A 23,919-nucleotide genomic window follows, 5' to 3' on the forward strand; every position below is an offset into this window, starting at 1 on the left:
CCACCTGTAATTTGTAACTTGCATTTCTTCTCAATCAATTAATTTACTATTTTAACTGTCTTATCTCTTCATACAACGTAAAACTTTTTTAGTGAATAAAAAAAAAACTGAAGATTATATAACATGTCTAGGCAAAGAGCTACAGGCAGCTCCCAACAATTAGGCACAAAACCCCAGACCAGGCACATGCAGATAAGAACTTGAACTTGAAGCGACTGTAAGTGTAAATCACAGTCAGCACATACTAGCATAGAAACAAAAATGACATCCCCTTCCCACAATATGAGTAACAGTTAAATACATTAATATTTTCTTATGGTTTTTCTTTTTACATTTGCTTTTGTAATTTCTAAATATTGTGTATATAAAATCTGTGGTCTGGTCACGAACCCAAAATAAATTGTACTTTTCTTAACTTTAATATATGGTAAGACTAGTGTTTCAAACATATATAAATTTAAAAAGTCTTCATGACTTTTATAACAAACATCCACATACTGTACAATCTGCACAGTTACTGTCTTTTCCAGTGAGCACCCAAAGAGGTTGACTGTCTAACCGCACTCAGGGTCAGTTTGCTGTCTCAACGTCCAGAACGAGGCGACGGTGATATTCTTTGATACATTTTCACATGTGTGTGGTCAAATTTGAAAATAGTTTGCTGGAAAAGATTGTTTTTATTTTCGAAAAAATAACTCTGTTCCGGCTACCAAAAAAAAGTGCAGTAACTCCGTTCTGGTGCGTTCTGCCAGGACTCCAGCACTGCTGTTTGTAGACATTCATGTTCGGTAAATTGTCGGGTGAGCTGTGCGAGACTTCTCCAACTTGTATGCACATTAACAGCTTACCTGAGGTATGTTTTTCATTTTAAAGAATCGCTCATGTTGTTTTCTACTGCTTTAAATAATTACTGTTTATAGGTATTGCTGCAAGCTGTCGGGAACTCTCTGGTTTATGAATACGCCAGTCTGGCCGAGGATGTGAGCGAGCGCTGATTACTGTTTATTACCTATTGCTGTTGTTTACTTACTGTTTATTTGGTTATTTATCAATGATTACTAACCTTCCCTTCTATTTAAATCAACATTTTATTTTTGGAATGTCATTTCTTATTTTATACACCTTGTGTTTCGGTTAGCGTTATTAATTATTGAATGTGCCTTTTGCACTGTAACTAGACAACAAAGTGCAAACCCACCACTGCCTGCATGTACTGGAGACCCAGGAATTGTTCACATCGTTTGATTTTACTTGGGGATTTGATATTTGTTTGCACATTTATTTGGCATATTTGTTTATTTTGCATTTGGTGTTTTTGTGGTTTTATATTTATAGGGGAATTAAAAAACTTGGCGCCTATGGGTTGTGCTGCTGCAGCGCTGTGTTTATTTTTTTGGCGCGGGGGGGGGGTTTACTACACAGTCTTGCACCAGGGCCCAGTAAATTGTGTCGCCGGCACGGGGTGGGGCTAAGATCGCTAAACACTTTGTGTGAATATGTGAAGAAAAACAAATAATGTGTAATATATGTAAACCTCTGTCAGTGTTTAACATATATACAGCTGTGACGTGTTTTAATCAAGTTTACAAATATAGCCACTTTTACTTTTTGTGTTCTATAATACAATATTTACAGGTTTTCTAGCTATAAATATGTTCTCAAAAAGTTAGTGGGTAAATATGGTCTTAGCAGTTTGGCTATTTTTATCGTGCATGTTTTTTTTTTTTTTAATTCCTTTCGATGGAGGTCAACCCGTGCAGAACTTCAATCACCACAATGCCCTGTATAGTATATCACACCCTACCCCTGCTCTGCATTCAATAAAAATTACAAATCACACACATGCTTACTCTTGGGTTCAGCAAATCTGGCTCAAGAAAATGGTGAACCTGCCTACTTCTTGCCTCAGGACTGGTTAATGTGGGGATTCTTACACATGATTGACACTCGTATGCATTTGACCGGTTTTCTTGTTTGATTGTGAAATAAGGAGATATAAAAAGTATTTTTTTCAATTTAAGAACTGTATCAGTACATTTTTTTTGGTTTGTTTTTAAATTTATTTTTTAAAAGACTATCAGCCGACATTTTTTTCACCCTGGACCTACCGCGTTTGATCTTATCAGAGAAGAAACAGTGGTGCTTGCACTGTAACCGTGTATTGCCCTATAACGCCTGTAAGTTGCTTTGGATAAACTTTGCAAAGCAGATCAATTGTTATATATATTTTAGTCTTAAATGTAAGTGTTGGTTTTTGGCTGGTTTAAAAAACACACTTTCGCTACTTTTTGGCCGTGATACCAGCGATTAAAATGTAAGGGACATGGGGCTCCTGAGTAGCGCATCCAGTAAAGGAACTCCGTGTGGAGTGCAGGGTGCTCCTTATAGCCCGGAGATCACCGTTCCAAGTCCAGGCTATTTCACTACCGACCGTGGATGGGAGTTCCCAGGGGGCAGAGCACAATTGAACGCGCGCCGCCCGGTTGGGGTGGTGGCAGCAGTGAGCCGGGTTTAAAAAAAAAATATATATTGGGCTTTCCAAATTGGGGAGAAAATTAGAAAAAATAATTGCAGATTCCAAATTTTAAAAAATAAAATGTAAGGCACATATCTCAATCCTGCCCAGCGCTCTCTTTCTCGGACAAACCTTTTCCGAGGACCCGCCGGTGACCACCGGTTGTTTTTTCAGTTTTCACAGGAAATATAAAGAAAACATATATAACGACATCTTTTGTCATGACCAAACATCTAAATTGAAGAGCTGTACTGAGCATGCTCAGAACCCAACATTTCAATTCCATATAACTTATTTTTTCACCAAGCCAGCCAAAGGCACGATTCTGGGCCAGTTCCTTTGTACCCTGAAACGTCAGACAAAAATTCCAAACCATTTGGGCATAGTAGAGTGGCAATCCTCACATCCGATGGAATGAAATGGCCCATGTCAAGAGATCTAATATATATATATATATATTCCTGGATGATATAGTGCAACTTGAAGGTGATCAAACTGGAATGTTTGGTTGATTTGACACAGAATGACCATTTACTCTAGATGCTGAAGAGTTTAAGAGCTATTTGTAGTTTGATAACAGTAAAGATTCACTCTAAACTAATCTCAAGTTTTTAAGATTTAATTAAATTATTTTAATTTGGATAAAGAATATTAACTTGGTGTTTTTTCTCTTTTTTTTTTTTTAGATTTTTCAAGAATGGACTGCATTAAAAGTTATACCTACTATGTTATTTTTGTCAAGATTTATTTTACACTTCTGCCTTTTCTTCCAACTTTTCAACTCCTCCTTTAAAAATGTAATTGATACCAGTTAAGCCATATGTTTTTCTCAATCACAACTAAGAAACGCGGTAATAGTAAAATTGATTTAATTTACGGGCTTTTAAATCACAAGTCCTACTTTTTTATTTAAAAGCACAAGCGATTAATCTTCATGTAAATAGTTATGCATAATGATTGCAATAAAGTATGTCCAGCATAAAATACTTTATTTTTCATTATAGTTTTAATAAAGATTAATCACTTATTAACATGTTGCAGTCGCGTTTGTATGTCCTGCTTGTAAATGAAAAATGAAGGCTTGGCTGATTTAAAAGCCAATTTAGTTCTTTCACAGAAAAAAAGGTTAATTAAATCAATTTTACTGTTAACACATTTATCAGTTGTGATTGAAATACATAAACGGCTTGCAGGTATCAATTAAATTCTTTCAAGGAGAGTATACAAGTTGGAGTATAAAAGCTCCTAAACAGCTCTTTGCCAAAATGATTTCCCTCCCCAGAAGCTTTATTAGATTCATAGCAAGACCCTGGCATAGTGGGAAAATGACTAGGCAGCTCAATGGTTACGAAAACTTGGTAAGCAGGAAAGGAAACCCAAGTCCTTAATATCACATTCTATTCTAAAGGAAAATCCCCACAGAGGCTCTAGACTGACATATTGTGGCTGCCCTCAATACCTTGCATCTAGCCTCAATGTGATCTCTTGAATTATAATTGAAAATATGCTTTGTTGTCATCACTTTGAAATGTTGTAGACATGATGCACTAGTGTCAAACCACATCTCAATATTATTTTCATTACTAACCAGATATAATTTAGGACTGTTTGGGTTAAGGGGGGTAACCGAGTTTAAGTGTAAGTTGTTGTTTTTTTTAATTCTATTCTAAAGAAGCATTGAGTGGATATTAATGTTTTATTGATGGAATGTTAGATCCTGCACTAGTTATTCTTTCTGTCCAAATGTAGCTTTTTAACCTATATCACACAGTATTTGAAAAACTGATTGTATTTTTTGTTGTTGAAAACAACTAAATTAAAGAGATGTGTAGTAACAAAGCACTTTTTTTTTTATTTAAACCTATAATAACAGTTATTATTTTTGTTTTTCAATTTAATTTTATAAACATGGTATTTCCTTGAAAAATACATACATAAAATGCATTTTCTGTTAATTTTAATCCATTATCAGCACCAAGGAAAGAGTGTTTCTTTGTTAGTAAGTGCCAGCACCAATGCCCTCTAACTATGGATTGAGTTTCCATTTGTATTGCTTTCAATACTAAGTTGGTATTCACCAGATACTGCTGCTAATGATTACTAAGATAAAGACACTATGTTATTCATGTATGTAGCTGACTCCCTGTGACAGGATGAATGATGTGGTGCAAAAGACTGCCAATGTCCAAACTTATTCTCCCAAAACAAGTAATTTAATAATCCACACAAGAACAGAAATATCCACAAAAATAATCCAAACAGGAAAATAATACACCCTGATACCAGCGATGGTAATCAGGGCAAAACAAAACAAGGTCCACGTTCCAAAAATAACAAACAAAAAGACACTGCTTAACCACAATCCTCCGTGCACGAAACTGTGCTCTCTCCAAAGGGGACTGTGGTGCGTGCGCTGTGTTGTGCTGTGCGATGAGGGGCGTGCTCTGGGGTTAGTGCTGGCTCGGTAGCGACAGCCTCCCATCCTCCTGCTCCTCTACGAAAACACACAAACACGTAACAAAACAAACAAACATACACCAGCTCCGGCCAGTCAATTATTGTCTCGCAAGGGGAGATACTGACGTAGCTGCTCCCCCTTTGTACCCAGAAAACTCCTCCCTGCAATCAACACGTCGCCTGGTTTCTCCAATAGAGGGCTGCCCCGCAGCTGACTGCAATGGAATCGTCCTGAGTACTTGCTGCTACGCGCCCCTCCTAATATGGTTACCTTCTTGTTTCCACCTACCACCGAGGCAGATCTAGGAGGCAGCTTACCTTACACAGCGCCCTTTCTAATCGGGAGGGAGATTTACAGCATCGATCCTTTCTCTCTCTATCACACCCCCACAATAATTGCAAACATCACAAAGCTACATTCTCAACTGCTCTGCAGGGATATCTGAAGACATGGTGGACAGTTGCTACCAATACAGAAAGGCAACCCAAATTACATCCACCGTCAAAGTTATATTAAAGCACCATCTCATTATTATTATTATTATCCAAAGTGACTTACAGAGACTTGGGGGTGAACTATGCATCACAACTGCTGCTGCAGAGTCACTTGCAATAGGACCTCAGTTTTACATTTCATCCGAAGGACGGAGCACAAGGAGATTAAGTTACTTGCTCAGGGTCACACACCGTGAGTCAGTCGCTGAGCTGGGATTAAACCTGGAACCTCCTGGTAACAAGCCCTTTTTTTTAACCACTGGACCACCAAACCTCCATGCACATAATAATACAACTAAAAATAATTAGTGTAGCATTTGAAGCTAAGTACCCCTCTGATTGGACCAATCTTTTTGTTCCCCATTGCTTGTTTTGTGCTGTAACCAAAACAAGCCATATGCTGTAAACACTCACCTAATTATTATAATTTATTCTGGGACTTTTGAAAACACTGAGTATCTGAGAAATACTACAGCCCCGGCACTACAGAGATAACACGGACATAAACAAACAAGATAGCTGCTTCTGCATCCAGTGTTCAAAGAATATCACAGACATTTGCAGAGCTTTTTTGAGATGTTATAGTAATACAATAATGACTTGGATCGCATTATTGAGGAGTTTGGTGATAAAATGAGTGATCAGGAGATGATTTATCGGTATGCACTACTATGAAGAGGTATGTGAAAATACAGCGGTACTGAGTGTCCTGTTGATATGCAGTGCCTTTTAAACCTGTTTTATTGTGAAAAAATAAACTGCGCGTGTGAAAATAAATTGGACCTGACGCGCCTGAGACGCGCTGAACCGCAAAGGGTTAATTAATATATATGCCCAATTACAGTGGCTCTCAAAAGTATTCACTCCCCTTGAACTTTTCCACATTTTATTGTGTTACAATATGGAATTAAAATGGATTTAATTAGGATTTTTTGTTACTGATCTACACAAAATAGTCCAATGTCGAAGTGGGGAAAAAAATCTACATATTTTTCAAAATTATTTACAAATAAAAAACGGAAAATTCTTGATTGCATAAGTATTCACCCCCTTTGCTGTGACACCCCTAAATAAACTCTGGTGCAACCAATTGCCTTCAGATGTCACTGTTTGCAATTAAAGTGTCACATGATCTCAGATTAAATACACCTGTTTCTGGAAGGCCCCAGAGTTTGTTAGAGAGCATATCTAAACAAACAGCATCATGAATACCAAGGAGCTATCAAAACAAGTCCGGGACAAAGTTCTGGAGAAGCACCAATCAGGGTTTTGTTATAAAAAAAAATATCCCAAACTTTGAACATCCCCTGGAGCGCCGTTAAATCCATTATTAAAAAATGGAAAGAATATGGGACAACCGCAACTCTGCCTAGAGAAGGCCATCCACCAAAACTCAGTGACCAGGTAAGGAGGGCATTAGTCAGAGAAGCAACCAAGAGGCCAATGGTAACTCTGAAGGAGCTGGAGAGATCCACAGCTGAGATGGGAGAAAACTATAATCCGGACGCTCCACAAAGCTGGGCTTTATGGAAGAGTGGCGAGAAGAAAGCCATTGCTGAAAAAACCCATATCAGATCCCGTTTGGATTTTGCCAAAAGGCATATGGGAGACACAACAAACATGTGAAAAAAGGTTCTCTGGTCTGATGAGACCAAAATTGAACTTTTTGGCCTTAGAGCAAAACGCTATGTGTGGCACAAAGCCAACACTGTTCATCACCCTGAGAACACCATCCCCACGGTGAACAATGGTGGTGGCAGCATCATGTTATGGGGATGCTTTTCATTGGCAGGAACTGGGAAACTAGTCAGGATTGAGGGCAAGATGGATGGAGCCAAATACAGGGAAATTCTAGAAGAAAACCTGTTTCAGTCTGCAAGAGACCTGGGACTAGGGCGGAGGTTCACCTTCCAGCAGGACAATGACCCTAAGCACACAGCCAAAGCTACACTGGAGTGGTTTAAAAACAAGAACCTGAATGTCTTAGAATGGCCCAGTCAAAGCCCAGACCTCAATCCAATTGAGAATATGTGGCAAGACTTGAAAATTGCTGTTCACCAACGGTCCCCATCCAACTTGACAGAGCTTGAGCAATTTTGCCAAGAAGAATGGACAAAAATCGCAGGATCCAGGATCCAGAAGCTGGTAGAGACTTACCCAAAAAGACTCACAGCTGTAATTGCTGCCAAAGGTGCTTCTACCAAGTATTGACTTGGGGTGAATACTTATGCAACCAACAAATGTCTTTTTTTTTGTTTAATTAACTTTTGTGTCACAATAAAAAATATTTTGCACCTTCAAAGTGTTAAGTATGTTGTGTAAATCAAATGGTAAAAATCCCAATTAAATCCATTTTAATACCAGGTTGTAACACTACAAAATGTGAAAATGTCCAAGGGGGGGTGAATACTTATGCAAGGCACTGTATATTGAGAGGAACGGTAGTTCCTCATACAAGTTAGAAAAATATGTTTGAAACTACTACTTCTGCTTCCTTTTACTTTTTAAGGGTGTGTAGCGATTTTCAAACAGAAAAGCTAAATAACTGGACATCTACCAATCATGTTGGTCAACGACAAAATAAACCAGGGAATGCAAGCAGTTTGATATCCACACCATTTATATTAAATAATTTATTTATGTTTTAAAACAGCACATATCGCAAGAAAAAAAAATTACCATTGTTTGAACTTGCAACATGACGTCCTTGAAGAGCACACGGCCTTAGTCCATTGCGCCACTGCGCAGTTGTTGAAGCTTACATCCATGCCTGGCCAGCTTTCGCTGAAAACCTGAAGGTTCTGCTCGATTCTAGAAATGTTCCATTTCCTGTTTGAAAATATCCAGTTTACTGTTTGTTTGGTAGATACACAATTGTATTGTACACAAGAGTGGCGTGTTGCTTCCTTGTCTAAATCTCTGATCTCTGATAAATTATGGTGTCAGAAGTGGCTAGACACAAAATAAAGCCACTTGTTTAAAGGACAGCGCTTTCAGAGCACGGTGACCGCATGGACTTGTGAGTAGCAGCCAAGGACTGTGTTGTTTGTAGAATTTGCAGTACTGCTGATTGGAAGCCCAGAGAGGCAAGCGATAAACATCATGGCGACTGCCAACAGCATTCCGCCCCCGAGGGAATGAAAATGAGCAGCGATTGGAGCAGCAACTGGGAAAATTTCATAGCGGAATTTGAAGATTATTCTTTAGCAATAGGCTTGGATGAGAAGTCTGCAGAAGTGCAAGCGGCTACTCTGAGAAGGGTGATGGGCAGCGAATGCCGGCATGTTTATAAACATAATCTCTCATTGGAGCAGCAAAAGGATGTTACAGCCATACTAAATGCATTAGAAGTCTACTTCAGACCCGCTAAAAATGTGATTTATGAAAGATATGTGTTTGGCTGCTGCAAACAAGATGAAGGAGAATCGTTTGACAACTTTGTTACGCGACTGAGAGAAGAAGCAGCAACATGTGAATATGGCGCTCTGAGGGATGAGTTAATTCGGGACAAAATTGTTATTGGCATAGCAAGTGAGAGCACGCATAGTCGTCTCCTACGAGAACGGGGCTTAACCTTGAACACAGCTATTGAAATGTGCCGCACAGCGGAGCTCACCGACAAACGCATGAAAGCCATGGAGCAGGACAGGCAGCAGATCGACAGTGTCAATACTGCAGTACAGCAGCAGCATATCAGGGCTGGCCATGGGACCAAATCACAGCAAAATAGCCACCTGCTCAGCACACCTGCAACCAACTCAATATGTAAGTACTGTGGTAATGCACACCAATGAGTGAAAGAGCAGTGTCCAGCTTATGGGAAGACATGCAGGTCTTGTGGGGGCACAAATAATTTTGCTAGAGTATGCCTGTCAAGTAAAAGACGAACACCAACAAGGAAGCTGCACACCTTAGACAGCACATCTTCAGATGATGAAGATCCATGTAATGCTGAAGGAATTTATAGCAGTGAATGCATTGGTGCTGTGCAGTCCAAAGGAAAGAAATGGTTTGTCACTTTAAAATTAAATAAAATGTTCCAAACCTGTCAGCTTGATTCTGGGGCAACATGTGATGTAATGAGCCTGAGAGACAAAATGAAATTAGCACCTGGGACCCGACTCCTGCCAAGTGACACTAGATGCATTTTTGCAGTGTAAATTAGATGACGAGAAAAGCTACATGACAACTTTCTGGACCCCCTGGGGCCAGAAGAGGTGGCTCAAACTGCCTTTTGGAGTTTCTGTAGCACCAGAGGTGTATCAACGTCAACAACATGAGCTCCTAGCTGGGCTCTGTGGAATTGAGCCGATAGCTGATGACATCCTCGTGGTTGGCTGTGGGGATACAGATGAGGAAGCATAGCGCGATCATGACAGCAAACTGCTGGCACTGATGGATCGCTGCAGGCAAGTAAAACTGAGGCTTAGTTTGAAGAAACTGCAATTTAAGGTTAAAGAGGTTCGCTTCCATGGCCACATTCTGTCCTCAGAGGGTCTGAAAGCTGAGCCTGAGAAGATCAGAGCCATACGGGAGATGCCACAGCCGACAGATGTGAAATCGGTTCATCGCTTCATTGGGTTTGTCACCTACCTGGCAAAATTCATGCCACGCCTATCAGAGATTTGTGAGCCCTTAAGAAGGCTTCTGGACAAGGATGCAGTTTGGCACTGGCTTCCGAAGCACGACAGTGCAGTGCAGGACATCAAACGCTTGGTCACAGCTACGCCTGTGCTGCAGTATTATGATGTTACAAAACCTGTCACTATTCAGAGTGATTCAAGCAAAAGTGGGCTTGGATGCTGCCTAATACAAGAAGGCCAGCCTGTTGCATTTGCATCTAGGGCGCTGACCCCGACTGAGCAAGGCTATGCTCAGGTTGAAAAGGAATGTCTGAGCATAGCGTTTGCCTGCCAGCGCTTCCATCACTATCTCTATGGCCGCGACGTGATCACTGCAGAAACTGACCATACGCCATTGATATCTATTTTCAAGAAGCCTCTCCTGAGCGCACCCAAGCACCTTCAAAGCATGCTGCTCACATTACAGAACTACAGCCTCAATGTTGTCTATAAACCTGGCCCTGAGATGTACATCAGTGACACACTCAGCAGAGCAACAGCAGCAGATGGCATGTCCAATGCTGAGCAGGAGCGACACACAGTTTGCAGTGTGCAGCAGGAGCAGTATGACATAGCGCAGATTAACTAAGCTGACTATTTAAACGTCACGGACCAGTGGTTGCTCCAGATAAGACAGCATACAGCGATTGATGAAAGTTTGCAAGCGCTAAAGTCGGCAGTCTTGGCTGGTTGGCCAGACTTAAAGGAAGACGTGTCAGTCCTTGTGAGAGAATACTGGACATTTAGGGATGAAATAAGCATTCAGAATGGCATACTGTACAAAGGGCAGAGGGTCTTCATTCCAAAATCATTAAGACCAGAGATGCTGACAAGCATACACTTAAGCCACATTGGCGGAGAAGCATGCTACAGGCAGGCACGCGAGGCTGGGTACCTGTGTACAGAGGGTTGCGCCTCGCTCTTATCTTGTGGATGTGGAGGGTAGCCTTTACCGCTGTAATCGTGTGGATCTGCAAGTGCCAGAACAACCAGCTGCACAAGGCTATGGACTGCCTGCACACAACCCAACGGAGGTGCTCCCAAACCCCAGTATTGCTAGACCAAGTAAGGAAAGGGGAGAGTATGCAGCTGTTGTTCCAGAGAGCTACGAGGATGAGAACTTCAAGCAAGTTAGCACACCGGTTGGTGTTTCAGGGCCAAGCACACCAACCAGAGGAAAGTGCAGCACCACATCTGGAGTGAAACAGCTCCCTGCGGACAAGATCCCTGTCTTCTCTCGCAGTGGAAGACAGTTAAGAACACCAGACAGACTCAATTTGTCAAAGTATTTATGAATAATACTAATAGTAATCAAAACGAGTGATGTAATCGATTGGTCAATTCACTCTTGCTTGGGTCTCACTTATAGAGCAATTAAGGAAACTGGACCTATATAAAAAGGGAAATGTTGTAAAGTTATTATGTAAACTACGCCACCTTGTGGCTTATTGTTATACCACATTACGCTATGCATGCTAGTTACTGTTTTACCTTTGGCCTGTGTGTTGTCACGGGGTTCAACATGGTTCTGTACACAAACAGCTTGTCGTGTCTTTATTACAACACATGAAACAAAATTAGTTATCTAATTGAATTCGAAGACGTTTCTCATTATTATTGTTTGGTACTGAAAAAATGCACGTTACCAATCACAATGACTTCCGTATGGCCAGTCTTCGGTGAGAATTTGTCATGTGCTTAGTGATGTCATTGCCCATGTCATTGATGATGTCATATGTGATGTCAAGTGTGACAGGAAACATACTCATAAGGGTGCAGAGTTAAGGTTGCGTGGCTACCTTAACTTGCAATTTCCAAACCTTTTGGACATTTGGAAACAAACCTTAACGCTTAACAAAGTTTTTGCAATTGAATTTCCATAGTTTTGCAGAAGGCATCTTGGAAAATCAAACAACCAACAAGAAGTATGTAAAGATTTTTTTTAAAAGCCAGGTTTATGATGCAAAATCAAATGTTGTTAATCCCTGCCCCTGAGGCTAGGAGGGGGGAAAGCAAAGACTGTCCCTGGAGGCTGGAGAGGTGGGGACAGCAACGGCTGCCCTGGTGGCTGGAGAGGTGGGGACAGCAAGGACTGTACCTGAGGTTGGAGAGGTGGGGATAGCAAGGACTGTACCTGAGGCTGGAGAGGTTGGAACAACAACGGCTGCCCTGGAGGCTACAGAGGTGGGGACAGCAAGGACTGTACCTGAGGCTGAGGACGTGGAAGCAGCAATGGCTGTACCTGAGGCTGGAGAGGCGGGGAAAGCAATGGCTCCCAGAGAGGCTGCAGATATGGCGACAGCAAGGACTGTACTTGAGGTTGGAGAGGTGGGGACAGCAATAGCTCTATCTGAGGCTGGAAAGGTGGGGAAAGCAAGGGCTGTACCTGAGGCTGAAGAGCTGGTGACATTATTTGAACAGTACTGCTGGGGAGCAGTTATTCTTCATGTTGTGTGGCTCTGTCCACTCTCTCTAGAAAGATCATGTAAGAATCCTGCAGGTTTTTAGGCAGATGGATGTGTTAAGTGCAATTTAAGGTCTTGATGCCATATTGGATTTGCCGTTGCTGCTTCTCTCTTCTATCTGTCAGGCACATCTTTCAAGTCTTGTCAGTTCTTACCTGAATTAGATAGGATATATTTGGATCAACCACCAAAGGAAAAAAAGGTTTCTGAAATGTAATAAATAGAATTCTGTATAGTGATTTGGATATCTGAAAATGTATATAATAATCTGTGATATACTAAGAGTATTTATTAAAAATGAAATAATAACAATAACAGGTTACATGCATTTCTAAATTGAATTGCCCAAAAGTTTACTCGGAATGTAATAAATAGAATTCTGTACTGTACTGTGTTGACGAGTTGTACACATAAACAATTACGATATGAATATTACTAAAGTTGTAATATTGTAATGTTTTTTTTTACCAGCTTTAGACTACTCGCTTTGAGTCGTATTAATTTATTTATGTTCTCAATTTCAGGCGGATTGATTATCGTCATCAGTCATGTCTTATACTTTCTAAAAAATATATTGTTATTGACCCATTTCATTAACAAAAGTTAAATAACTTTTTATTTTGCTCGTGGATGTTCTACTGCTGTCTGATACATCCTTATTTCAGGGGTTTCTTAAATCAACACAAATGATTAATAGCTTTTACCCACCTGACAGTAAATGACTTCGCGTTGTGAAGAAGGTCTCTTTCAAGATAAACATTCTGTAGCAGCTGAAGAACAACTTCGTGGACCAGCGCGCGCTGTTAATTTAAAAAATCTCAAACTTCCTTTGGCAGTGATATACAGTAAACAAACAGCAGAAAGTGTTTAATGTATGTGCTTAAATATGGAATATATAACACGCATACATATAATAGTACGCATTTGTATTTTATTCTATTTGGCAAAACTTTTTTTTTTTTTTAGAACCTACGGTATACAAGATCATAACCATTTACAGTATTGTGTTTATAAGTATGACAGACTTCTTTCTTTTTTCATATCCAGCAGGCAGTATGTATTTATTTTATGTGAATCAATGTGTTCCTCGACGAATAAGAGTTTTGTTCAAGCCGGGCCATGTAAAGCTGTCAGTCAGATCATTACTTTAACAAAGCAAATTACAACTTTGACAGAAACAACAGAAAAACGTGTTTCCTTATTTAACAAATTATTATTAGTTTCCCCAGTACTGAAGGCACAAACACTAATTATTATCACTGATTACCAGTTTTATCCAGACAGAAACACAGATCTGACCCGTGTGTGCTGAATTATAGGCTATTCAATGTCTCCCTATTCAGTGAAATGGAACGGTCGAAAGCAACGCTGCCAAGCACTGACGTCAGACAGAAGTGACGTCAGACCCTTATCTTTATGGTTAAATTTCGGTAAAACAAGGACCCCCCCACCCCCCCGAAAATATAAATACCCCGTTGCACATCTACAGTCCCGGGACTATGTGTATGCCAAGTGTGGTTCCTTAATTGGCAGTACTTTCTGAGATACAGGTGTATACAAAAGCGTCTTAATTTTTCTTTTTTTTTTTTTAAAACAGCTGTTTTTATCGCCACTCTGTATCTCAAAAAGTATTTCATCAAATATTCATGCATATCGATGGGGATTTACCCCCCTTTTGAGCTGGTTGTAAAATCGACTTTAAGGGGGGTTCACATCGGACACGGCGCGCATGCCGCCTGCTTATGCGCTGCACTGCAGTACTGTTCACACCAAACGCGGCAGGGTAAAGTCAGTGGGCGGTCCGTTGTTACGTCACAGCTGCAGGTACAGTGGCTTTTGGTTGCCGAGCAACAAACACTAAATGCCACTGGGAAAATAAAACTCTTTTGACAGAACTGAAGACACTGACAAAAGACAAAACTGAGGAGCGAAACATTATAAATATTTTTTTATAAAACCTAATTGTAACCCCCACACCACCACAATCACCCCCACTCCTTTTTTATTAATTTTGTTAAAAACTGTTAAAATATAATATATGTACACCAAATAAAATGTTTTGCTTTATCTTTTAAAAGTTTGGCTGCAGTTAATTTATCCAAAAAAAAATGCTTACGTTATAGTAGCAGGTGCATAATTATTTTCAATGTGGAGTTTAGCACAAAAAATATATATTATCTAATTTACGTAATTATGTATATTTAACATTCACTCGGTAATCCCATTTGTGCACCCACAGACCTCCATGCTGCAGCTTTTTTATTAATATCTCGGTAACTATTAATTGTTGTATTATACAACGCTGGGAAATCTGAAATTAAAGCTAACCGCTTTTCCTCAATTTTATTTTTTTTATTTCTTCCTTGCAAAGGAACCTCCTACTTTTCCCTGATTGGCTGTTGGTAGGTTACGTCATGACACGGCGTGGCAAAAGTTGAAAATATTGTATCTCTTGCTCGCCACTCTGCAGTACCGCGTCCCTCTGCCGCTGCGCGTAATTGCCTTCATTGAAAACCATTGATAGTGCTGTGCCGCGTCCGGTGTGAATGCCCCTTTAAACAGAACCTTCGTTCAAACCTTAACCAATACAATACCGGTGTTATACAAACTGTAAACAACTTCTCAGTCTAACTTCTGTTTCTGTCTCTCCCTTTTGATACAGTATCTGAACTGAAGAAAAGCTGGGCTGGCACTTTATAACACAGACATCTTATTCAGCATTCCTTTTATAACTGAATAAATATTAGGCCTATGTGGTTATCTTTCCTAATGTATTTACTTTTTTGCTGTGTTCTCGCACTTAGTTTGCTTGTCTGTCGCTTTGAACTGAACACCCGACCGTCGTTTAGCCAGGCTATTTCTAGTTTAAAAACTGCTAAATAAAATGATCCACGATGGGAATGTTACCTTTTTTTTTTTTTTTTTGTAAAAAAATATAGTGTTGATTACGTGGTGCTTTATGCATGGTTAATTCACGGAAAGTAAAATTTTTGCTTCACTATATGTGCATTATAGAGAGGGAGTTATTTTATTTTGTATTTGCAGATGTGTGTTATGTGTCCCGCGGCGCTCCCCACTCCCTCCCCCATTTATAACGCTCTTCGGTTATAATGCTCATATTGTGTGTCCCCCGATACCCCCATTACAGTGAGGGAGCACTGTGTGTGTGTGTATCTATCGATCGATCGATCTATCTATCTATCTATCTATCTATCTATCTATCTATCTATCTATCTATCTATCTATCTATCTATCTATCTATCTATCTATCTATCTATCTATCTGGAATCAAAATGGATTGAATTAGGAGTTTTTGCCACTGAGCAACACAAAAAAATTCCATAATGTCAAAGTGAAAAATAAAATCTACAAATTGTTCTAAATTAATTACTAATATAAAACAGAAAATAATTGATTTCATAAGTATTCACCCCCTTTGTTATGACACACCTAAATAAGCTCTGGTGCAACCAATTGTCTTTAGAAGTCACATAATTATTTGAATGGAGTCCACCTGTGTGCAATTAAGGTGTTTCACATGATTTCAGGTTAAATACACCTGTCTCTGGGAGGTCCCACGGTTGGTTAGTACATTTCCTAACAAAAACTACATCATGAAAATGAAGGAACATTCAAAGCAAATCCGGAATAAGGTTCTTCAAAAGCACCAATCAGGGGTAGGATATAAGAACATTTCCAAGGCACTGAATATCCCTGGAGCAAGTAAAGTCCATCATTAAGAAATGGAGAGAATATGGCAGAACTTTGAATCTGGCTAGAACAGGCCATCCTCAAAAACTGAGTATCCGGGCGAGAAGGGCACTAGTCAGGGAGGCCACCAAGAGGTCTATGGCAACTCTAAAGGAGTTAAAGTCTTCCACGGCTGAGCTGGGAGACACTGCATACGGTAACAATAGCCCGGGTGCTTCACAAAACTGGCCTTTATGGGAGAGTGGCAAAAAGAAAGCCATTGTTGAAAAAACGCACATCAAATCTCGGCTAGAGTTTGCCAGAAGGCATGTGGGAGACTCTGAGACCAAGTGGAAGAAGATTCTATGGTCTGATGAGACCAAAATAGAGCTTTTTGGTCTCAACTCTAAGCGCTATGTTTGGCACAAGCCTAACACCGCTCATCATCCTGAGAACACCATCCCTACCGTGAAGCATGGTGGTGGCAGCATCATTCTATGGGGATAAGAACATAAGAACATACATAAGAAAGTTTACAAACAAGAGGAGGCCATTCAGCCCATCTTGCTCATTTGGTTGTTAGTAGCTTATTGATCCCAGAATCTCATCAAGCAGCTTCTTGAAGGATCCCAGGGTGTCAGCTTCAACAACATTACTGGGGAGTTGGTTCCAGACCCTCACAATTCTCTGTGTAAAAAAGTGCCTCCTATTTTCTGTTCTGAATGCCCCTTTATCTAATCTCCATTTGTGACCCCTGGTCCTTTTTTCTTTTTTCAGGTCAAAGAAGTCCCCTGGGTCGACATTGTCTATGCCTTTTAAGATTTTGAATCAGATCGCCGCATAGTCTTCTTTGTTCAGGACTGAATAGATTCAATTCTTTTAGCCTGTCTGCATACGACATGACTTTTAAACCCGGGATAATTCTGGTTGCTCTTCTTTGCACTCTTTCTAGAGCAGCAATATCCTTTTTGTAACGAGGTGACCAGAACTGAGCACAATATTCTAGGTGAGGTTTTACTAATGCATTGTAAAGTTTTAACATTACTTCCCTTGATTTAAATTCAACACTTCTCACAATATATCTGGCCTTTTTTATAGCTTCCCCACATTGTCTAGATGAAGACATTTCTGAGTCAACATAAACTCCTGGTCTTTTTCATAGTTCCCTCCTTCAATTTCAGTATCTCCCATATGATATGATGACCTTTGCTGCTGCAACAGTGTTTGCCACTCCTCCTATTTTTGTGTCGTCTGCAAATTTAACAAGTTTGCTTACTATACCAGAATCTGAATCATTAATGTAGATTAGGAATAGCAGAGGACCTAATACACCTAGTACACCACTGGTTACCTCGCTCCATTTTGAGGTTTCTCCTCTAATCAGTACTTTCTGTTTTCTACCTGTTAACCACTCCCTAATCCATGTGCATGCATTTCCTTGAATCCCTACTGCGTTCAGTTTGAGAATTAATCTTTTATGTGGGACTTTGTCAAAAGCTTTCTGGAAATCAAAATAAACCATGTTGTATGCTTTGCAATTATCCATTTTCAATGTTGCATCCTCAAAAAAGTCAAGTAGGTTAGTTAGACACAATCTCCCTTTCCTGAAACCATGCTGACTGTCTCCCAGGATATTGTTACCATATAGGTAATTTTCCATTTCGGATCTTACTATAGTTTCCATAAGTTTACATATAATAGAAGTCAGGCTTATTGGTCTGTAGTTACCTGGTTCGGTTTTGTCTCCCTTTTTGTGGATCGGTATTACGTTTGCAATTTTCCAGTCTGTCGGTACAACCCCTGTGTCAAGAAACTGTTGCATGATCTTGGTTAGCGGTTCATAAATAACTTCTTTCATTTCTTTGAGTACTATTGGGAGGATCTCATCCGGCCCAGGGGATTTGTTTGTTGTATTTTAAGAGCTCCTAGTCCCTTTAACGCTTCTGCATAAGTTATGCTAAAGTTATTTTAAATTGGATAGGAACAGTTCGACATGTGGGGCATGTTGTCCATGTCCTCCTTTGTAAAAACCTGTGAAAAGAAATAATTTAATATTTTTGCTATTTTTTTCTTCATCTATGATTATGCCATTTGTGTCTCTTAGACATTTAACCTCCTCTTTGAATGTTCTCTTGCTGTTATAATATTGGAAAAATATTTTGGAATTGGTTTTAGTCCTCTTAGCAATATTGATTTCTATCTCTCTCTTGACCTTTCTAACTTCCTTTTTGACTTGTGTTTGCAGTTGTTTTTGGTCCCTTTTAAACACTCTGTAAAGTGCCTTTTTTCACTGAATATTCCTTTAATTGAGCAATTAAACCATTTTGGCCATTTTGTTTTAGATTTAGATTTGTCTACTTTTGGGATGTAATTGTTTTGCGCATCTAGTACTACATTTTTAAAAAACAGCCCTTTTTCTGTGGATGTTTTCTCTATTTTACTCCAATCTACTTCTGTTAGTCTCTGTTTCATACCTTCATAGTTTGCTTTTCTAAAATTGTAAACCTTAGATTTAGTCTTTACTTTTGGGGTTTTAAAAAATACTTCAAATTAGACCATGTTGTGGTCTGAGTTTGCCAATGGCTCTCTGACCTCTGTTTCAGTTATTCTGTCTTCATTATTTGAAAAGACTAAATCAAGGCATGCCTCCCCTCTAGTCGGTGCCATGACAAATTGCGTTAGGATGCAATCATTTGTCATTTCCACCATTTCAATTTAATCCGTTGTGCTCCCCCACCGGGTACGAGGGAAGTTGAAATCCCCCATTAGTATGGCTTCTCCTTTTCTACACGCATTTTGAATGTCATTGTTTAACAGATTATTTTGCTCAGCATCTGAATTTGGCGGTCTGTAGCAGGCTCCTATTATTATGCCCTTTGAATTTGTGTCCATTATTCTGACCCATATTGATTCTGCATTGTTTTCTTTGTCCTGATTTAACACCTGGGCTTCAAGACTATTTCTTATGTATAGCGCTACCCCTCCGCCTCTTCTGTCCTGCCTGTCTTTCCTATACAGTGTGTCCCCACTAATATTATATTCATCTCCATCACTCTCAGACAACCAAGTTTCTGTAACACCTATCACATCGTAGTTACTTGTTAGTGCAGTAGCTTCATGTTCCAACATTTTGTTTCTGAGCCTTCTAGCATTAAGATAAATACATTTAATAGTGGTCTTACCAGAGTTGTTGCCCTAGTTTTGATGTGGTGTCCCTTCTGTTTTTTTGTTTTCTCCCCCCCCCCCCCCCTTCCTTTCTAGTTTAAATGCTTCTGGACCTCCTCAATGATCCTTTCTCCGAGTAGATTGGTTCCCTTTCTGTTTAAGTGCAGTCCGTCCCACCTATATAGATAGTCCTTGTTGTAGAATGTGCTCCAATGTTCAAGAAAGACGAAGCCTTCCTGTGTGCACCACGATTTCAGCCATGCATTTTGATTTTGTATTTCCAGCTGTCCATATGGTCCTTTGCACGGTGCCGGCAGTATCCCAGAAAATACCACAGTTTTGGTCTTGGTCTTTTAATTTCCTTCCTAGCTCTCTGAATTTATTTTGCAGGGATCTTGGTCTGTCTCTTCCAATGTTGTTTGTACCGATGTGGACGACTACTACCGGGTCGTCTCCTGTTCGTTCTAGGAGCCTGTCCACGTTCTCAGTGATGTGCTGTTGTAGTAAGGGAGTCCAAACTGCGAACTGAACTTGCTGTGTTTCTGAACACTTGCTGTGTTTCTCAATATGGAGTCCCCAACAATCATGACCTCCCTTCTTTTTGCTGCCTGGTCAGAACTGTTTATAGGGTCCTGGATGTTGTTCATTTCATTCTCTTGATGTTGGTTTTGGTCATCTAAATGTTGAAGTGGCTCAAATTTGTTGGATGTCTGGATTTCTGGTGGTTGTGTTTGACGAAGTTTCTTTTTTTCCCTGCCTCTGCCTTTCTGAACCCAGCTGTTTCGACTCTCTTCCATCTCCCTGGTGGCTTTCAGTCTGCTAGGGGTGCAGACTTCCATGAATTGTGGGTGTGTCAGCTCCTCAAGCTCCTGTTGATGTCTCATTTCCTCCAGCAACTTTTCTAGCAGGCTTAATTGTTGAAGCAAGTCCTGGATCGTGCAGCACTTTACACAAATTTGGTTGAGTTCTGTTGGGTTTTCACGGATTTCCCACATCATGTAGTTGTCACAGATTACTGGCTTGAAGACTATGTTGTTTTTTTTTGGTTGTTTTTTGGGATGCTTCTCTGCTTCAGGGCCTGGAAAGCTTGTGAAGATAGAGGGCAAAATGGATGCAGCAAAGTACAGAGAAATCCTGGAGGAAACCCTGCTGAAGTCTGCAAGAGACCTGGGACTTGGGAGAAGATTCATCTTCCAGCAGGACAATGACCCCAAACATACAGCCAAAGCCACACTGGAGTGGCTTAAAAACAAAAAGGTCCTGGAGTGGCCCAGTCAAAGCCCGGACCTCAATCCAATTGAGAATATGTGGAAAGAGTTGAAAATTGCTGTTCACCAAAGGTCTCCATCCAACTTAAGCAATTTTGCAAAGAAGAATGGGCAAAAACTGCAGTGTCCAGATGTGCAAACTGGTAGAGACTTATCCAAATAGACTCATGGCTGTAATTGCTGCCAATGGTGCCTCTACCAAATATTGACTCAAGGGGGTGAATACTTATGCAATCAATTATTTTCTGTTTTGTATTTGTAATTAATTTAGAACAATTTGTAGATTTTATTTTTCACTTTGACATTATGGACTTTTTGTGTTGATCAGTGGCAAAAAGTCCTAATTCAATCAATTTTGATTCCATGTTGTAACACAATAAAATGTGGAAAAGTCCAAGGGGGTGAATACTTTTGATATATATACACACAGTATATAAACTAGGAAATCAGCAAACATGATATTACTTATGTAATATATGTAATGGCATATTAGTAAGGAATATGTGAGCAAGAACATAAATAAAAGAACATAATTAAATCATGAATTGTCTTACCTTCAGAGTCTACTATGAAAATAGGATCCAAAACCTCTTCATCCTCTAAATCAAGATCCTCGCCCCCACTGGAGTAATTAAAATCTCTCCCATTCCCCAAAATTAACTAGATTGTAGCCTGCTCATCTACCTTGCTCATCTACCTTGCCGAATTCCATTTAATAACTTTTACTCCACCTCACACAACTACCTCTCTCTGTTTTCCCTTACTAATAACAATGTGGGTTTAAAGTTCATCTAGCCTTCCCTTCAATCCACATAACTGTTTTAAGCATATCAGATCACATTTCAGTGCTATTTTAAATGATGCAATTGAAAAGCAAACCAGGCAGTGCTGTGAAAGGGTGGGGTCTCGGCCCTGAGGTAAATGTTCCAGGGTCTGAAATATTTGGGCCTGGCCTTGAAAGTGTTAAAATATAAATAGTAAAGCCTTTAACTTTTAAAATGAATCCAGTATCTTTACATCAAGACAATGGAGAAATATCACTGAATCTTAATGAGAAAGCCTCTAGTCCAAAAATTTGTTTCCAGATTGTTACAATAGCAGAACATGACAATCTCAGTGACCTTCCCTAGCATTTAGTATAGTACAATCGGTTTAGACACTTCGCAACATTTGAAAAAGAGCAGGATGCCGAAGGGAGTGTTGCATAGGCCCTGGCACTCCCATGGGTTAGGGAGGCAAAACTGTCAGTGACTGTTTCTCCTCATTGCGCCACAATGAACCCTGCTGGCCAGTGAGCTCTAAGGCAGACACCTATAGGGCTGGCCTTTGTCCTCCAGGGGTCAGTAGCTCGCTGACATCTGCTCTCGAGTTCCTGGGTGAAAAAGGAAGCTGGCTTGGTCATGGGTCAGAGGATGCCCACTGAACCTTCGGGCCTCCTGAGCCATGTGGGGAATAGCTGCAATGAGGGGAAAAGCTATTGGGGAAAAATAATAATATCTCTTACAATAAAATGCTTTGAGAGAGCACCACAAAGTGCTGCCCAATAGAAAAGGTAAAAAAGAATGTGATATCACATGTATACTGTTATAGTCATAGAACTATACCTGATCTGAACCTTTCAGACTTTCACTAAAATAAATACATTCTATTGTCAGTATTTTGTCACTTGTATGTTTTGTTGGTCTTTTAGAATTCAGCACAAGCACAGGTACATAACAGAGTTAGTAAATAACCATAGCAGTAAAAAAAAATCTTTTTTTCAATCTAAACGATATTAAACATTTCCAGCTAGTATACCATATTCAATTCTTAAATGATTTTTATAAGAATTTCTGATTTACATATCACCTTCAAATAGCTGGAAGGTAGGATATATCCTGGGGAATTTCTGAGACCACACCCGTTCCAATGACACTGATACACTGAAACATTTGAATTGCTCTACATTCCAGAGTAATCATTTTATGATGGGTTTATTGCCACCTCTCCTTCATCTGGGCTTGGCACTGTCACGGACCCTGATGATAAATGACCCTCAGTGCTGGAGAAGACAGTAAAGCACTTTTTATAGTAAGAGTGGAGTACATTTCCATTCATCATACACCATCTGTGATTGTACATAGATTTTACACTACTAATTAGCTCATTAGTGGGGTTAATTGGATACATGAACTGACACAATTACTGTTCACATAAGAAGTAAGGTTATCCAGTAATAAAAGACACAAAGACCATAAACATGCACAGCTGATCTGATAAATGTAATATTTTCCTACCTTTATTTTACTTTAATCTAACAATTTGTTTATGTTCCTGTTGCCTGATTCGGGTACTAGATTTAAAAATATTGGTTGGGACATGTATGCAGCTCTCGGTCAAAAATAAGTAATTTTGCAAACAGAATCCTAGTAAGAAAACATGTTAAAATGTACACAGCAGAGTTAAATAATCCCAAATATGAAATCCCTGACAAGGAATATGTTGATAAGATTTTTTCTATTCATCAGCAAATTAAACACATCATATATGAAAATGAAACTTTTTTAAACTTGAAAGGGTCGTGTTAGAGAACATGTAGACGGTGAGGTACTGTATTGTACAGCCTGTAATATTTCCCAGGACTACCAACGGAGAAGCTCCATTAACAATTTAGAAAGGACTGTTCACAAGAAAAAGATGACTAGAAAGGAAGCATCAGCTGATGACAGAGCTAAGAAACAATACAATATTTAGTAAAGAACTATAGAAAATAATTGAAAAAATCTGAACTTTCTGCTTTGTGAAGCATGGACTTTTTAAACCATGCTATTGTTCCCTGTCTTACGTTTTTTGTTTGTGTGTCGCTACACAGCTGACAAACTCTGTTGACCAATCTACCCTCGACAATGTTGCTTCAAGCCCACGTTGATCCCGCTGTGCCTCCCTGGGTACTCTTGCTCTGAATTCTCGAATGCTCAATCTGAATTCCTGAATAGGCTGTCTTGCGTTTTTGTTTGTGTATCGCTAGACAGCCCTGCAGACTTCGACTTTCTTTTTGGAAAGCTCACATGGTATTTGTTTGTGAAGCTCGCAAGGTAAGTATTTTGTTTGTTGTGTCGGTGGTCGTTAAAAATTAAAACAAAGCTGTACACAGGACGAGACATAAACATTGTATTTTAGCTAACATTTGTTTTTTATATTGCTTTTTACGTTGGGTTTGCTAGTTAAAAGCAAATATTGTAGTGTTTGAAAAAAAAAACGCA

General features: G+C 39.7%; 1 protein-coding gene across 1 annotated transcript in view; it reads left to right on the forward strand.

Annotated features, from left to right (window-relative positions):
• Nucleotides 1–4,336, forward strand: part of stpg2 (sperm-tail PG-rich repeat containing 2) — a 288,221-nt gene extending 283,885 nt beyond the window's left edge. Inside the window, exon 14 of the mRNA XM_034033821.2 lies at nt 3,202–4,336. The gene's annotated coding sequence lies outside the window, so the exon portion shown is untranslated. The remainder of the gene's footprint in view (nt 1–3,201) is intronic.
• The last annotated feature ends 19,583 nt before the right edge of the window (nt 4,337–23,919 follow it).

Source organism: Acipenser ruthenus, chromosome 1 (genome assembly GCF_902713425.1).
Source record: "Acipenser ruthenus chromosome 1, fAciRut3.2 maternal haplotype, whole genome shotgun sequence".
Classification (NCBI taxonomy): domain Eukaryota; kingdom Metazoa; phylum Chordata; class Actinopteri; order Acipenseriformes; family Acipenseridae; genus Acipenser; species Acipenser ruthenus.